A 6088-nucleotide genomic window follows, 5' to 3' on the forward strand; every position below is an offset into this window, starting at 1 on the left:
CAGAGCTGGGATTTGAACTCATGACCTCTGACTCCAAAGCCCAGGCTCTTTCCATTGAGCCACGGGGATTATTTGTTTGTTTTTCTCTAAACACAAAGTTCTTTGTCTAGCTAGAATGGTGCTTGGCACATAGAAACTCCTTAACAAATGTCGTAATCATTATTATTATTATTATTATTATTATTATCATTAGCGCAAAAGTTGTTGAGAAGCAGCATGGCACAGTGGCTACAGCACAGTCCTTGGAGTCAGCAAGTCCTGGGTTCTAATCCCTGCTCCACCACTTGTCTGCTCTGTGACCTTGGGCAAGTCACTTCTCTTCCCTGTACCTCAGTGACTTCATTCATTCATTCATTCATTCATTCATTCAATCGTGTTTATTTAGTGCTTACTGTGTGCAGAGCACTGTACTAAGCGCTTGGGAAGTCCAAGTTGGCAACATATAGAGACGGTCCCTACCTAACAGTGGGCTCACAGTCTAGAAGGGGGAGACAGAAAACAAAACAAAACATATTAACAAAATAAAATAAATAGAATAAATATGTACAAGTAAAATAAATAAATAGCATAATAAATATGCACAAATATATATATATATATATATACATCTGTAAAACGAGGATTGAGACTGTGAGCCCCACTTGGGACAGGGACTGTGTCCAACCCGATTTGCTTGCATCCACCTCAGCGCTTAGTACAGTGCCTTGCACATAGTAAGAGCTTAACAAATACCTTAATTAGCTGAGGGGCCTCATCATCAATCATATTTATTGAGCGCTTACCGTGTGCAGAGCACTGTACTAAGCACTTGAAGGGCCTGAAGCTGAGATAGAGATAACGGGTCAGTGCTGGGCACCATTGCATTGAGTAGGATAACGAGTTTTTCTGCACACAGTAAGCGCTCAATAAATACGACTGAATGAATGAATGAAGGTTCAGGGCTGGACACCTTCTCACTCGTCTCAATTTGCCATTGTATTGATTAGACAGGTGCAATTGCTTTGATCACCAATTGGAAAAGAACTTATCAAAGGCATTGACCAACTATCTCTGGGAGTCAGAGACCACACAAAAAGCTGAAGAGCCATTCAGGGCAGAATTGCTCTATTTCTGAGTACCTCACCCTCAGAAATACCAAATATGGTACCAAATACCATAATTATGTGTACATGTACTCATCTATAATTCTATTTATTTATATTAATGCCTGTTTACTTGTTTTGATGTGTATAGATCTATAATTCGATTTGTTTATATTAATGCCTGTTTACTTGATATCTGTCCCCCCTTCTAATAATAATAATGGCATTTATTAAGCGCTTACTATGTGCAAAGCACTGTTCTAACCGCTGAGTAGATACAAGGTCATCAGGTTATCCCACATGGGGCTCACAGTCTCAACCCTCATTTTACAGATGGTAATTCTATTTGTTTATATTGATGCCTGTTTACTAGCCTTGATGTCTATCCCCCCTTCTAATAATAATAATAATGATGGTATTTGTTAAGTGCTTACTATGCACAAAGCACTGTTCTAAGCACTGGGGAGGTTAGAAGGTGATCAGATTGTTTCAGAAGACATTTTATTCATTCAATTGCATTTATTGAGCACTTATTGTGTGCAGAGCACAGTACTAAGTGCTTGGGAAGTACAAGTCAGCAACATATAGAGACAGTCTCTACCCAACAATGGGCTCAGAGTCTAGAAGACTTGGGAATAATAATAATAATGATGATGATGATGGTATTTGTTAAGCACTTGCTATGTGCAAAGCACTGTTCTAAGCACTGGGGAGATTACAAGGTGACCAGGTTGTCCCACAGGGGGCTCACAGTCTTAATCCCCATTTTACAGATGAGGTAACTGAGGCATAGAGAAGTTAAGTGACTTGCCCAAAGTCACACAGCTGACAGTTGGCGGAGTCTGGATTTGAACTCATGACCTCTGACTCCAAAGCCCAGGCTCTTTCCACTGAGCCACTCTGCTTCTCTGCTTCTATACTGTAAGCCCAGTGTGGGCAGGGATTGTCTCTCTTTATTGCCGAATTGTACTTTCCAAGCAGTTAGTACAGTGCTCTGCACACAGTAAGTGCTCAATAAATACCAATGAATGAATGAATTAATTAATTAATTAATATTAGTAGTAAAAGTAATCAGTTGGTCAGTTCTATTTTTTGAGCACTTACTGTGTGCAGAGCACTGGTCTAAGTGCTTGGAGGAGTACAGTATAACAATAAGCATGGCTTAGTGGAAAGAGCCCGGGCTTGGGAGTCAGCGGACATGGGTTCTAATCCTCGCTCTGCCACTTGTCGCTGTGTGACCTTTGGCAAGCCGCTTAACTTCTCTGGGCCTCAGTTACCACATCTGTAAAATGGGGATTAAGCCTGTGAGCCCCATGTGGGACAACTTAATTACCTTGTATCTACCTCAGCGCTTAGAGCAGTGCTCGGCACATAGTAAATGCTTAACAAATACCATCACTATTATTATTAATACTATTAATATTAATAGGACTACTAATTAGTACTATTAATACTATTATTAATATATAATAATACTATTATTATTATTAAGAAACAGACACATTCCCTGTCCACAATGAGCTTACAGTATAGAGGGGGAGACAAATATTAATATAAATAATTATCAATCAATCAGTGACGCAGCCTGGCCTAGCGGAAAGAGCACGGACCTGGGACTCAGAGGACCTGAGTTCTGGCTCTGCCACGTGTCTGCTGTGTGACCTTGGGCGAGTCATTTTACTTTTCTGTGCTTCAGTTTCCTCGTTTGTAAAATGGGAATTCAATTCCTGTTCTCCCCGCTACTTGGACTTTAAACCTCTTGTGGGACAGGGACTGTGTCCAACCCGATTTATTTGTATCTACCCGAACATCAGGAAGAGTGCTTGACACATAGAAATTAACAAACATCACGATGATGATCATCTATCAGTAATATGGCTGCTTGCTGTGCGAACAACACTGTACTAAGCGCTTATAAAATGGATTATCAATACTTATGAATTGCTATTCACTGCGCTTTAAGCATGTAGTTAGTTTTCATTACAATAAGATCTTTTTTTATGCAATTTTCAAACCTCTTCAAAAATATTAATGAATACATTCTCAGGTCACAAAGCACGACCATTTCTTATTCTTAAAACTTGAGTCTGATCTTGGTTTCTACCATTTTTCAGGTACAGAGTCATTCCTTAAATTTCATTTAAGTCAATCTCCTAAATTTTCACTGGGAGGAGAAGACACAGGGAAGGGGGAGGAAAATCATTTCGTTCTTCTATGAAAATTTCCGGGCGACAGCAGCGGTATTCAATCAAAGTACCGTAAGGCGAGAAACCTGAGTGTGATGATTGAAACCATTCTGCGCTCAGCCTGCCGTCCAGCAGGCTGGTCATTTTAGGACGAAGAATATTTTTTACCTCTCTCTGTCCTGATTTGCCTGATTTAAAACGATGATGAGAAATGAAGTTGATCTCAAATGGTGTACGTGTGTGAAATGGAGGGAGGGAGAATATGGTGAGGAGATGAGAGATTAGTCATCATCATCATCAATCATATTTTTTGAGCACTTACTATATGCAGAGCACTGTACTAAGCGCTTGGGAAGCACAAATTGGCAACAATTGTATAATAATAATAATAACAATAATAGTCAGGGATGACTTCCTGGAAGAGGTGGGCTTTTGTAAGGTCTTTGAAAAGGGGGAGAGTAGGTGTGGTCTGTCAGATGTGAAGAGAGAGGGAATTCCAGATGTGAACAGGGAGGGAATTCCAGGAGGGAGGGAGGATGAGGGCAAGAAGTCCGGCTGAATTATACTGTCCAAGCGCTTAGTACAGTGCTGTGCACCAAGGAAGCGCTCCATAAATATGATTGAATGAATGTAGGAATGAAAGAAGTCGATGATGAGACAGCTGAGATCAAAGAACCAGGAGAAATAGCGTGGAAAGAGTCCCCGCCTGGGAGTCAGAGGCTCTGGGTTTTAATCATGGTTCAGCCACTTACCTGCTCTGTGACCACAGGCAAGACACTTCACTTCTCTGGGCCTCGGTTTCCTCAGCTGTAAAATGGGGATTCAATATCCACTGCTCCTCCTACTTAGCCTACTGAGTTCCATGTGGGACAGGGACTGTGTTCAACCTAATTAACTTGTATCTACCCCAAGGCTTGGAGCAGTGTTTGATTCACAGTAAGTGGAAGAAGAGGAAGAGAAGGAGAAGGAGAAGGGAAAGGAGAAGGAAAAGGGGAAATTACTCTGCCTCCATTAATAATAATAATGGTGTTTATTAAGCGCTTACTATGTGCAAAGCACTGTTCTAAGCGCTGGGGAGGTTACAAAGTGATAAGGTTGTCCCACGGGGGGCTCACAGTCTTAATCCCCATTTTACAGATGAGGTAACTGAGGCACAGAGATGTGAAGTGAATTGCCCAAAGTCACACAGCTGACAAGTGGCGGAGCTGGGATTTGAACCCAGGACCTCTGACTCCAAAGCCCGGGCTCTTTCCACTGAGCCACGCTGCTCCATTCAAAGCCTTATTGAAGGCCCACCTCCTCCAAGAGGCCTTCCCTGACTAAGCCCTCCTTTCCTCTTCTCCCATTCCCTTCTACATAACCCTGACTCATTCACTTAATTCACCTTTCCTCCCCACCCCACTTACATACATAGCTTAGTCTGGGACTTTGCACACAGTAACTGCTCAATAATATGTTGCCGACTTGTACTTCCCAAGCGCTTAGTACAGTGCTCTACACACAGTACGTGCTCGATAAATACGATTGAATGAATGAATGAATAAATATCACTGATAATAAATCTAATATCTGTAATTTATTCATTCACATTAATGTCTGTCTCCCCCTCTAGACCGTGAGCTCACTGTGGGCAGGGAATGTGTCTGTGTATTCTTACACTGTCTTCGCCCAAACGCTTAGTACAGTGCTCTGCACACAGTAAGAGCTCAATAAATACAACTGAATCGGATGAATAAAGGAATGAATTTCCTGGTTTAGGGTTCAGTGCGGCTGACGAGAGGGCGGCTCCTGGAGCCTACCAGAGAAGTGGCGTGGCTTAGTGGCTAGAGCCCGAGAATCAGAAGGTCATGGGTTCTAATCCCACCTCTGCCATTTATCTGCTGTGCAACGTTGGACAAGTCGAATCACTTCTCTGGGCCTCAGTTCCCTCATCTACAAAATGGGTATTAAGACCATGAGCCCTTCGTGGGATAGGGACTGTGTCTGACCTGATTATCTTATATCTACCCCAGCGTTTAGAGCAGTGCCTGACACATAGTACGCGCTTAACAAATGCCATTATTATTATTATTCTATGAATGAATTACCTTGAAGCATCATATGATAAATCTGCTTCAATGTGGCTCAATGGAAAGAGCCCAGGCTTGGGAGTCAGAGGTAGTGGGTTCAAATCCTGACTCCGCTAACTGTCAACTGGGTGACCTTGGGCAAGTCACTTAACTTCTCTGTGCCTCAGTTACCTCATCTGTAAAATGGGGATTAAGACTGTGAGAGCCCCACGTGGGACAACCTGATCACCTTGTATCCTCCCCAGTGCTTAGAACAGTGCTTGGCACATAGTAAGCGCTTAACAAATGTCATCGTTATTATTATTATTGTTCAACAAGTGATGAACAATTCATCCATTCATTCAATCATATTTACTGTGCGCTTACTGTGTGCAGAGCACTGCACTAAGCCCTTAGAAAATGCAATTCAACAATAAAGACAATCCCTGCTCACACTCCCAGCTTCCGATACCCGGAGCGACGAGTCATCATCATCAATCGTATTTATTGAGCGCTTACTATGTGCAGAGCACTGTACTAAGCGCTTGGGAAGTACAAATTGGCAACATATAGAGACAGTCCCTACCCAACAGTGGGCTCACAGTCTAAAAGGGGGAGACAGAGAACAAACCAAACATACTAACAAAATAAAATAAATAGAATAGATATGTACAAATAAAATAAATAAATAAATAAATAAATAGAGTAATAAATCTGTACAAACATATATACATATATACAGGTGCTGTGGGGAAGGGAAGGAGGTAAGATG

This window comes from Tachyglossus aculeatus, chromosome 5 (genome assembly GCF_015852505.1).
Source record: "Tachyglossus aculeatus isolate mTacAcu1 chromosome 5, mTacAcu1.pri, whole genome shotgun sequence".
NCBI classification, from domain to species: domain Eukaryota; kingdom Metazoa; phylum Chordata; class Mammalia; order Monotremata; family Tachyglossidae; genus Tachyglossus; species Tachyglossus aculeatus.